Raw genomic sequence first — 12557 nt, 5'->3', positions numbered from 1 at the left:
AGCATGATAAAAATGTTGTAGAACATTCAACACAAAAATCAAAGCTATCCTTTAAAACCTAAGAAACTCATGATTTCCCTCCTTTTCATACAAGTCCTACACCCCCCAAAACAAACACTACTATAAGGTTTATAGCCAATTCCATAACCCGTTTTCCTGTAGTAAGACTGACAGGACAAAGGTTTTTTGTGGTTTTTTTTTTTTGCAGTACGTGGGCCTCTCACTGTTGTGGCCTCTCCCGTCGCGGAGCACAGGCTCCGGACGCGAAGGCTCAGCGGCCATGGCTCACGGGCCCAGCCGCTCCGCAGCATGTGGGATCTTCCCGGACCGGGGCACGAACCCGCGTGCCCTGCATCGGCAGGCGGACTCCCAACCACTGCGCCACCAGAGAAGCCCACAAAGTTTTAACGATCCATAAAAGCAATCTACACATTTTACAAGCAGAGAAATCAGAGTAGTTTTTTAAAAAATGACCCACTTTGGTTTGGATTACAAATTCATTTTCCAGGCCACACGAATAAAAACTGACCTTAAAAAACTAAAGCATCCTGAACTTCTTGGAGATGGGAAGAGTGACTTAGTTAGGTATAAGGAAGCCATAGAAAATGGGAATAAGTAACACAAGGGCATTGCGAGGACTTGAGATATAAGTGGAAAACACTTGGGAAAGAGCTGGCATTGAGCTCTTTGTTGTTGTTCTAGTTATAATTATTATTATAGTATATATGTGAACAAGGCAGATAAAATATCCATATTACCCTTTCTGTTACTTCTAATCATATACTCTTCAACTGCTCCCCAATTCTCTGTTAAAACTAGCAGAGTCATTGTTGGCTTAAATCCTACAAAGCAGCATGTTAACAGTCCCTGAGTAGTTCTGAAAGCTGCGTAAGGAATATTTGGAATGGCGCAGAAAGCTGTGGTTCTGTCTGTATATATACACACTGCTTGTTCCACTACCCTGCACACTGCCAAGCTGCTTCCCATGTGATAAAAGCAAAATAATAAGAGAGAAGGCTCAAGTGTGCTCTGCCCTCAAGGCATCAGTTTCAAAGGGCTGCCTTCAACCCAGACCTCCTCACTCATCCCTAATAGCATAATTAGACGTTCACCCACTACTTCTCTAAGTTAGTGGTATCTTTAGGCCTTACTCTGTTCTGGAAGGAGAGTTTGTAATTAAAAGGTCACTCCTGGAATAAATATAGCAGCGGCATCAGAAAAGAGTGCACGTCTACAGATCCATAAAGGTAACTGGAGACTGACTCTGAGACACAAAGGGGGCAAGTGGATGAAAAACAAAACGGCTCAGCTAAGAAAATTCATGTTGCTAATTGTGCTTAAGAGGTGGCCTTCCTCCCAGAAAGGACAAGACAGTCAGCATCAGCCTCGATTTCAGGCTTTCTACCATCTGATCAATGCCACATATAAGCCATTTATTAACCAAGAGGATTTGCTGACACACTCTGAATGTCTCAGCCTTGACCATCACACCCGAGAGTGACAGAGCTGAGAATATATGCAGTATATAAAGCAGGAAGACACACCAACCTGCAGAGTGCTATAGTAGCCCCACCAATATGAATTTAATATTAAATATCAGTGTTCAGAGCACTTGGAAAATCCAATAGTTTTGCTATGAACGAAAATATATATAAAGGTCATAAATATTAAATTCTCTTAATTCTGTAAAATTCATATAATTTAATAATTTTTACCATAAAATGGGGGAAATGTTGAAAAATAAATTTTATTTTACATTTCATATTTATTTTTCTACATTTCTGCATTTTATTTTTTCTTAACCTCTTTTCCAAGCATTTAACCTTATTTTCAAAAACATGGGAAAATATCTAATACTGGGTTCCTCTCTAGAGATAGTGTGAACCAAGAAATGAGTACCTGTCACCTTAGCAAATGATAACTAAGAACCTTCAATTTTATCACATATAGAATGAGATCAAATTTTAAAAATAGGTTCCCATCATACAGAAATGTTTATAAAAATTAAAAGGTAATGTTTCTATGATAGTCTTTATCTTAGGGTCAAAGTCTGAATATGAGTCTAAGTAAATGATATGAAATAAAGTGTTGGCTTGTAAAAGATAAATTGTCTGGCATTCAAACTTTTCAAAAGTACTCCAAAATATATAAACACTCCGCTTTATTCATTTTCCTGGTACAGTTAAAGGGGGAAAAAGGGATTTATATCTCAATAAGCCTTTAGTTCACATTTCCCTTTTTTCAGACACACACACACACACCCCTCCTATCTTCTACCAGACAGGAATTCAGTAAAAGACAGGAATTAGCCTGCAGCTTTTCAATTATGAGATTTTTAAAATGTAACAAATCTGAACACTTACTGTTACAGAACTGCCCTCCACACCACAAAAAATTATGCCAACCTTGGCCCAGGTCTCTGTTTCAGGGAGGCAAACTTTGCTAGCAAAGTGATAGCAGGACAACTAAAATCCTAAATCGCGCTATTCTGATCAATCATTTTGCCCTCCTAGAAATTTATACCAAATTTCAAGTCTCAAATTTGTTCAACTCTCCAGTATCAAATCAGTTGGTTATTTTGATGCTTCCAAAATAAAAATGTGTAAGCAGACAACACAAATTTATATATAATTGGATTACTTATATATATATTAAGTAACTATAATTTACATGCTAAATATATTCTTTCAGGATTCCAAACGAGTGTTTTCTTTAGATTTGGATTTTTTTTCTTTTTCTTTTTCTTTTTCCGGTACGCGGGCCTCTCACTGCTGTGGCCTCTCCCATTGCGTACGGAGCACAGGCTCCGGACGCGCAGGCTCAGCGGCCATGGCTCACGGGCCCAGCCGCTCCGCGGCGTGTGGGTTCCTCCCAGACCCGGGCACGAACCCGTGTCCCCTGCATCGGCAGGAGGACCCCCAACCACTGCGCCACCAGGGAAGCCCTAGATTTGGATTTTTTTAAAAACCATTTTGTTTCTAAAAGACTTTCTTGGCTTAGTAAATCTTACCCATTAAAGACCTTTCTCCATTAGGGGGACAAACACGGGACTGAATTAGGAGAAGAAAAATGTGTTAAATCCCTTAAGGCTGATTTTCCAAATTCTTCCTCTAAATATTTTGCTCTTCTTAAAACGCTTCTGACAAGCTCACACAGATCCAAGGGCCGCTGCCCAGCTTGGAATTTTATTTCTGTGATGGGTAAGAGAAGTGAAGCAAGAAACATCAACAAAACTGCCAGATAAAATCTTCAAGGAAACTAGTTTAAATTGTTTTTTCACTTCACCAGCTCAAATGCACATCAAAAATTCTTTTAGCAGAACCTAGCAACAAATGTCAATTTAAATCTTAATCTGGAAATGTGGCAGGGAAATTAGGAGTTGTTTCCCCTATGGAAACACACAAGTCTGAGGAACATGTATACCACCATTAAAACTCTACTACAAGTAGAGAGAAAGAAGGATCCTTGAAGCACATCTTTTAAAGCAACTGAAGAGTGTCTAACTGTCTGGTGATAACCTGAGTTCAAAAAAAAATGCAACTATTCGGAAAAGAAATCCTTAGACTTTAGGCCAAAAGAGAAATATCTTGTTGGACGGTTTCAAACTTAGACTGACCTTATTTGAAGCCTCTCTCACACAATTTAACACACCCTAGAAAGCCAGTTTCTCATTAACAAAAGAGATTATTTCAGAAGCAATGAAAGTATCACAGACCATACTCCCACTTCTTTTTCTGGGTACTCTATGTGGGTACTCGACGTGAATCAACCCCAAGACACATCTCCCACTAGGGCACAGTCATGTCATTTTCCTCCCTTGTTTTCTCACCCCCAGTCTGTGCTCTCTGAACATCACCAATTCATTTATTCAAACAATACGCATCAAAATGTCATATGGAAACATATAAATATTTGTAATAATCTGTAAAATATTATAAGCAGGTAGAGAAAGAAACAGAGATGAGACAGACTGCTCTCAAGCCAAGTGCTTAAACTCCTGAATCTGTTTCGAAATCTGACATCCTCTAACACAATAGTGTACATCAACTATATCCCAATCAATCAATCAGTCACTTGTTAAACTAATCCTACCAGAAACAAAAAGCTCCTTTTGTTTTTAAACAATAAAATTCAATTCAAAAAAATTTTTTTTAATTTTTAAATTTTTAAAAAATGTTGTTGGTCTGACATTCTCAGAAGACCTGAGGAAAACCTTAAAATTAAAAACATGCTTTTCAAAACTGTCAAAACTACCTAAATGTATGAGAAGTTCAGATAATTAATATTTCAAATGATCTTTCTGTAAGTTTATCGCATTTATATTTTGAAGTGATTAACGCTAAAAACTGCATTTAAAATAGACTTTCACCAAGGGATGACTATATAGCTTTAAAAACTCAGCTATTATTTTTTTTAATTTGAGTCATTTCTATTAGAAGTAAACAAATATAAGTAAACAAAAATAAATGTTTAGGACATCTTCAAAATATTAAGTAAATAAGTAATAAATGGCTTTTGCTTCACTCTTTAAAAGCGAAAAACAAGCTGATGATCTCTTCAGGAGAAATGGAGATGGATGGAGTGAGAAGGAAAGGAAAACAATTCCACTTATCAAATGAGAAGGCTGAGAACCAGGGACAAAAGTTAAATGAATCATCCAGCATCACTCACCCAAGAAGTGGCAGAGTCACAAACAGAACTAGTGTGACCGACTCCTTAGCCTGTGGTCAATGCACTGCCAAGTGACCAAAGAGGTCAACGAGAGTTTCATGGGGGAAAGGGGGCATTTAAAATATATTTTGAAGAACAGATGAAATCTGTTCTTCTTCATAAGAAGATGGGAAGAAGGGCATTCTAGACACAATGAGACGTGATAGGATACGACACGGCCCTCAGACCCAATACCTGACAAAACTGAGCATATTTCATAAAAACATAATTGTGTATCTATGAGAAAACACAGAGGGCTGTAACATATAATGATATCAAAGTAACGTTCTAAAACAAACCAAACTTCGGAAAGTTTTCAATCCTGAAAACTGTTTACACAGTAGAGTTAGAAATATATGCTCAAAAAGCATTCTCGTAAGAAAACACAGATTCTTTGAAAATCAACCTCTTTTTTTTTTTTTTTTGCTGCACGCGGGCCTCTCACTGTTGTGGCCTCTCCCATTGCGGAGCACAGGCTCCGGACGCGCAGGCTCAGCGGCCATGGCTCACGGGCCCAGCCGCTCCGCGGCATGTGGGATCCTCCCGGACCGGGGCACGAACCCGTGTCCCCTGCATCGGCTGGCGAACTCCCAACCACTGCGCCACCAGGGAAGCACGAAAATCAACCTCTTTAAGCCAACACATGCTCTGCTAATATGTAACCTACCCACTCTGCCCCCAAACTCATCACAATTCTGGAGCCCTTGGGTTCCAGAAAGTCCACAGTCCCACCAAGACTGTGTACAGTATTTCCATCATTTTCAGCACTGGGGAAATGTGCTGAACATTTCCAGCATTGTTCCAGCTGAGAACCAACCTAAACAATGGAAACGACCCACCTCACTATCACAGAATCAGAGTGTAAAAGAACAGGATGGTATAGAAGGGTACCTGATCGAGCGAACCCCATCCTGAGACCAGAAATGTCAGAAGCAGTTAGCTGGTACCATAAATCAAGTCAGGATCCATGTCTCCAAATCTCATACTCCTCCTGCTCTCAAGACTGCCTTCTTTTTTTTAAAAAAAATCTTTATTCAGATATAATTCACATGCCTAACAAGTCAGCCATTTAAAGTATGCACTTCAATGTTTTGGTATATTAAATTATTAATGTTTTAAATTGTGGTAAAATATATATAACATAAAATTTGCCATTTTAACCATATTAAAGTGTATAATTCAATAGCATTTATTTCATTTACAATGTTGTGCAACAATTGCCGCTATTTCCAAAACTTTTTCATCCACCAAAACAGAAACTTTGTAACCATTAAGCAATAACTCTCCCATTCCCTCACTTCCCCAAGCCCTGGTTACCTCTAATCTATTTTCTATCTCTATGTATTTGCACTTTCCTAATATTTCATACAAGTGAAATCACACAATATTTGTCCTTTTGTGTCTGGCTTATTTCACTTAGCATAATGTTTTCAAGGTTCATCCATGTTGTAGCATGTGTCAGAATTTCATTCTTTTTTTGCAGCTCATAGTCTATTGTGTGTATATGCCACATTTTATTTATCCATTCATCTGTTGATGGACACTTGGGTTGTCTCTATCTTTTGGCTATTGTGAATAATGCTACAATAAACTGGTATATTAGTGTCTGTTCCAGTCCCTGCTTTTTAGTTGCTTTGGATACACCTAGGAGTGGAATTGCTGGGTAATTGGGTATTTCTATGTTTAGATTTTTGAGGAACTGCTAAACTGCTTTCCATAGCAGGTGCACTATTTTACACTCCTACCAGCAATGTATATGGGTTTCAAATTCTCCACATCCTCACTAACATTTACTTTCTTTTTTAAAATGATTATTATGATATCCATCCTAATAAGTGTGAAGTGGTATGTCATGGTTTGTATTTGCATTTCTCTAATGACTTAATAATGCTGACCATAATACTACATTTTAGAAATTCAAACTACCAAGCAAAATACTACCCAGTAAAATCCCCAAACTTTTATCCTGAAAACTTTCTGAACTAGCCCAAGTTCAAAAGCATGCTACTACCAAGTGGCTGGGATTCAGAGACAGCTCTTTTCCATTTAATTCACACAATATTACAGAATGATTAATTTATTCCTCAAAGAATTATTTTCAGAGTTAGATATAACCATTAATTCCTGCCCATCTTCTAATTTTAGAGTTTATTTACCTCATATCAGTTTTCTCCTTGATGAGCTCCTCATGCTTTTTAAATGAATGCACAAGAATATAGGAGGGAATTTTTTCCTACTTTCACTTTTTAGAGCTGCTAAACTTAACTGAAAAATATCTGTAAGGCTTATAGGCATCTGACATTGAAACTTCTGTGGAAATATCTTTTAGAAAAACTCAATATCTTAGCTATAACCATATTATATGTGTTGCAAATGCAGAGGAACAAGGATTTAGTTTATGGGGACAGAAATGGTAAATTTTACATACAGACACTTCACTTTGGACTTTTGTCCTGAGAGCAAGCGAGTTTTATTAAAAGCACTGGAAATATCATAGAATAAGGAGATATTATTTAGGAGGAGCTGAATGAGTCATAAAGATGATGAGTCAACTGTCATGAAAAGCCGATAGAAACTAATTTTTCCTTAGTGACTGACAAAAGTCAGACTTATTAAAGAATTTTCTGTGAAATTTGATTCTTCACTTTATTCCAGTTAAATAAAGATCTGTTATGTTCTAAACACTGTCTACAGAAACCTCAAGAAAAAGTGACTGTTTCATAAACATCTATCTCTAGATGTAGAAAATCCACACAAATGAGTTTCCATGAGAAAAATGTTTTTGAATATAAAAAACATTCCAGTGATATGATCTCAGACAAGTTCTTTGTCATAAGTTCTACTTTCCAAAATAGGAGCAAAAATGTGTACTTTCAAGATAGTTAAATATTCATATTTTTGATTTTTAATTACCTTTTTCCCCATATTATGAGGAATCTCAAAGATTCTTTAAGATTCCTCATAAATGCATATGATAAAACAATAAAAATATCCTAGAAATGTACTTCCCAAACAAAAAATTTAAAAACAAATATTCCAAAAAAAAGAAAACAATAGTTTCAAGTATCCAAAAACCTCCCTGCACTCTTACGTGGGAATGCTATTATTTTATATAAAGCTTTATATAAAGGTTTGTAGAAAACTTTTAACTGTACACCATACAGTTATAACCACGCCTATAATCATGACTCTGGGTCATCGCCTAAATAAAAATATATGTGCACTGAAAAACAGGGAGGAATGACTAATCACTGAATGAGCATTGGAGACACCAGTGATAACATCAGGAAGCCAACAACTCCAGTAAGTTAAAAGGCAATACGGCGGCTTCCCTGGTGGCGCAGTGGTTGAGAGTCCGCCTGCCGATGCAGGGGACGCGGGTTCGTGCCCCGGTCCGGGAGGGTCCCGCGTGCCGCGGAGCGGCTGGGCCCGTGAGCCATGGCTGCTGGGCCTGCGCGTCCGGAGCCTGTGCTCTGCAACGAGAGAGGCCACGACAGTGAGAGGCCCGCATACCGAAGGAAAAAAAAAAAAAAAAATTCTTAAGCAAGTGTTCTTTGCTTTACATTTTGAAACTGCCCCCCTGTTTGATGCCTCAAAGTAATGCAGCACTGTAAGATTTGGGGAGGGTGAGAGGTGTGTCTTTCTCTTGTAAACTGCAGGAGGGGAATCCTGAAAGGAAAGGTGGGAAAGCAGAACGCCGGTATCTAAGATGCCTCCTCAAGTTGCTTAAACAACCTGGAAAAGCTGGACACAAGGGAACATACGTTTTCCAGTGTGCAAACCACTCTAGGGGCTCACAGTTGTCCCAACCCAAGAAAACACTCCAGAGATGGCGAGCTGTAATTTAATTAGAAAGGCTAAACTCCAGAGGTGGCCACTACAAAGGCATCAATTATCTGTGGCGCCATTAACACCAGAGCCTTTGCTAATTAATTTAATGAATGTGAGAAATGTGCTTTTACTGTGGCTTGAGAACTGGCATAATTAGAAGATTAGAAACAAACTCCCACTGGTGAATTTAGAGTTATTCAATGCATGTGAATTGGCCAAAATATTTTATAGACATGTCCCAGCATCGATTAAACAATAAAATCTAGCAAGTCTAGGGAGGCTAGATCCCTTAAGGCCCTGCGTTCAGCCATTAGCGGGGAGGATTCTAGTTACCCGATGCTGTCTATAAGTCTAACTAAATCTTTTCTCTAAAACAGCATTGTCCAATAGCAATATACATAATTTTAAATTTTCTAGTAGCCCCATTAAAATAAGAGGTAAAAATAATTTTAGTAATGTGTTAGTTAACCCAATATATCAAAATATTACCATTTCAACATATACTCAATTTATTTTAAACTATTGATATCTTACATTCTTTTTTTTCTTACTGTCTTTGAAATCCAGTGTGTATTTCACATTTATAGCACATCTTAGCTTGGACTAGTCACAGCAGCCTTCACACTGCATTGTACAGCTCTAGAATATTGCTGCATTTCCTGCAACTAAAACCTTCATGTCCTTCAAAAGGACAGAGAACCTTGGCTTTCCAAGCTCATGAAACAGGCTGCATGAAATTGTTTTGAGCCTGCTTGCTAATAATGATCGTTTAATGACTGCTAATATGCACAGCAGGTTTGGTCCCAAAGTTGCCTTCATTATAACCCTGATAGTAGGACAATGGATACCCTTCACACCCCACTTTTAAGCACTGGGGGCTAATATTACTGAGCAAAACTATAGCAAAAATTAATGGTTGTGCATAACCAAATTGGTTTTGTCCATTTTATAAGACTTTCAGCCCAATACATAGACAATAATAGGAAATATTTCTAAGTCTTTCTTATATTCATCATTTAAAGTTTTATATTCCCTACTCTTTTAATGAAAATTAGTTGTTCATCTATTTTGTGGAAAACACTGTGCAAAGAAACAGATGGTGACATTTACTAAGCATCAGACCAACTATATTGGTCCCAAAAGAGATCCAAGTGCTGCCTTCAAAAAGCTATCAAGGGGAGATGTGTGAAGAGTTTTGGAAGAAGGGTGTGAGACAAGTACATACATAACAGATGGACAACTATAGCTAATATATTAGGGACAGATACATTTATAAATTCAGAGGAAGAATGTTTCTTCTTGATGGAAGTGAAGAGGAGATCAGAGAAGAATTCAAGGAATAAATTGCATTTGAATTAGGCCTTGAATTGATATGTTAAAGGCATATAAAAATCGTTAAAAGGGGCATTTATGGAAGAGAACAGCTGAAGCTAAGTCCTAAAGGCATGAAGAGAACAGGACAAGCAGACGAAAATGTGAGTCGTTTCTCTGGCTGGATGGCTTTAGACCAGAGATGCAATGCCACTGAATTTTGGAAATAGACTGCAGCTACACTGTGGAGGATTTTGAATATCAAGCGGAGGGTTTAAACAAGCAAGCAATGTTGGCCACTGACTTGTTCTGAGCAAAGGAGTGACACAATCAGAAGTGTCCCGTGGTTGAGTTTAACATGAAAACTAGATTTCGTAGGAAAGGAGGCTGGGAGAAAGGAAGCTAGTTTGAGGTATATTATAATCTCCCATACTAGATATCTGAAAGCTTGAAGTAGTGGAGTAGCAATGAGATTAGAAAAAAAACGGATGGATGCAAGAAGTACAGAGTTTTAGAGGTAAGGTTGCCAGGACTTAACTACCAAATTATTTCAAGGGTAATGAAGGAGAAAGAGAGTCAAAGAAATTCCCAGGCTTCTAGGTTAACTTGAAGGATGATAGTGCTTCTCTACTTTAAAAAAAAACAAAAAACATAAGAACAGCACAGGAAGAGAAATGGATTAGGAAAGGAAGTTCTCCTTTGCACCTAATGAATTAGAGATTAGCAGGATATTTGGGTGAAGATACCAAGCAGGACTAGAGCAAATGACAGGTCTTCACGTAGAGGAGACCACCCCAGAAGCTCAAGTTTTCAGAAGACAGATTCTACAGCGTTAAAGCAAGCTACCAGAGGATCTGGGGGAAAATGAGGCCTGAAAAAAGATAAGTGAACTTAACCCCTAAGACCCAGATGGCATGCGATGTAGTGGGGGAACAGGGAAGCTGGCTGGGATTACAAGTTTCCTGGCACAATATAACTACACCGATATTAACATACTTTTAAATTATATAACCATTGACCCAGAAATTCTGGAAATTTATCTTAAGGAAATCATTAGATACACAAATATTTAGATATCTTTAAAAGGATATTCTTCAAAGCACACTTCATAATTGAAAAAAATTGTTAATCTAAATGTCCATCTTTGGGGGTTATATAGAAGCATATTTCCATACATAAATACAACCATCAAAAATGATACTAGAGAAGAAAATAAAGACATGGAAGGATTTTTCATAATATATTAAGGAATAAAAATGCAGGTCATCAAAGAGTACACACGGTGCTTCATTTATACAATGTATACATATATGACCAGAAAGGTTAAGAGCCAAAATATTAGCACTGTTTATTTCTCAGAAGGTCCTGAGAGATTCTTCTATTCTATTTTTATTAGCTATATTTGCTAATTTCTGAAATGAGTGTATAACACTCTGTACCATTCTTTTCTTTAAAGCACCCATCCTGCAAAAGTTGTATTTTTCTCCACTTTAATGTGGACAAGTAGGAAGGTTAGAGAATTTGGCAGCTATAAAAATAAACTGAGCTGAGAGGAGGTCTGTCTGCCTGTCTTGTCTGCCTCGGAGCGGGATGGTGAGAATAGGAGACTTCCATGTATCTGTAATTACATGCAGACAGGAAGGATCTAGGAGGGAGGGAGAGATGTTAGATGCCAACACTGAGTACCCAAGAAGGGCTCCCTTATGGAGCCAAACCCCAGAGGATGAGTGAGAGAAATGTATCAGGATCCATACTCCAAAATTAGATGCAGTTAAGAGCACGTATTTCTAAAAATGAAACTCTCCAGGTTAAGTTGCTTTTACTTATATCTGTCTTTCCAGTGAATTTTCCACTTCAGCCTGAAGAGATAATTGGCTATATGTAAAATAACTGTGCCTAAGTCAGCCCATCTCTCCCTGTCTTCTAGTCCATTCACTATGGAAACACTGGTGAAGAGGGAGTTGCATCACTTAAAATACACCTTTTGCAATAAAGTATTCCTAGGCAAAATGATCAACGCACTGATCAGTTATTAAGATGGGAAGACAAAAGAGAAGATTAATACAAAACGTAAAGTTACTGACAGATTACACAAGCTACCTAGACTTTCTCAAAACCTCATATTTTACTGACTTTCAGAAAAAGAACACATATCTGGGAGAAAAATGAGGAGTATTTGTCCTTTGTTCATGTACTTTAATGAAATACCATGCCATATAAATGCAATTTTTAAATAAGAAAAATAGAGTATTTCAGAAGTAGTTTTTTAAACTTTTTTCTCTATTTTAGAATGTTTTAACATTGAGCCACAAGTTAAAACCAAGATGTAAGATACTTTTTTAAAAATGAAGTCATTTTAATAAATTTTCAAAATTGCAAGTCCATTAAAATGCAATCCTTTGCCCAAGATATTTATAATAAGCAGGAAGAACATGACAGAAAGGAACACTATGCTTCCCCTTAAAAACTCAGGGGTAGGACTTCCCTGGTGGCACAGTGGTTAGGAATCCGCCTGCCAATGCAGGGGACACGGGTTCAATCCCTGGTCCAAGAAGATCCCACATGCTGCGGAGCAACTGAGCCCGTGCATCACAACTACTGAGCCTGCGCTCTAGAGTCTGCGAGCCACAACTACTGAGCCCGCATGCCACAACTACTGAAGCCCGCACACCTAGAGCCCACGCTCTGCAACAAGAGAAGCCACC

At 37.9% G+C, this 12557-nt stretch overlaps 1 protein-coding gene across 2 annotated transcripts in view; it reads right to left on the bottom strand.

Annotated features, from left to right (window-relative positions):
- Window positions 1-12557, bottom strand: part of UTRN (utrophin) — a 506315-nt gene that overhangs the window by 404105 nt on the left and 89653 nt on the right. The gene's annotated exons all lie outside the window — the stretch shown is intronic.

Source organism: Kogia breviceps, chromosome 13, assembly GCF_026419965.1.
Source record: "Kogia breviceps isolate mKogBre1 chromosome 13, mKogBre1 haplotype 1, whole genome shotgun sequence".
Lineage (NCBI taxonomy): Eukaryota > Metazoa > Chordata > Mammalia > Artiodactyla > Physeteridae > Kogia > Kogia breviceps.
This window is presented reverse-complemented; position numbering and strand designations above follow the sequence as displayed.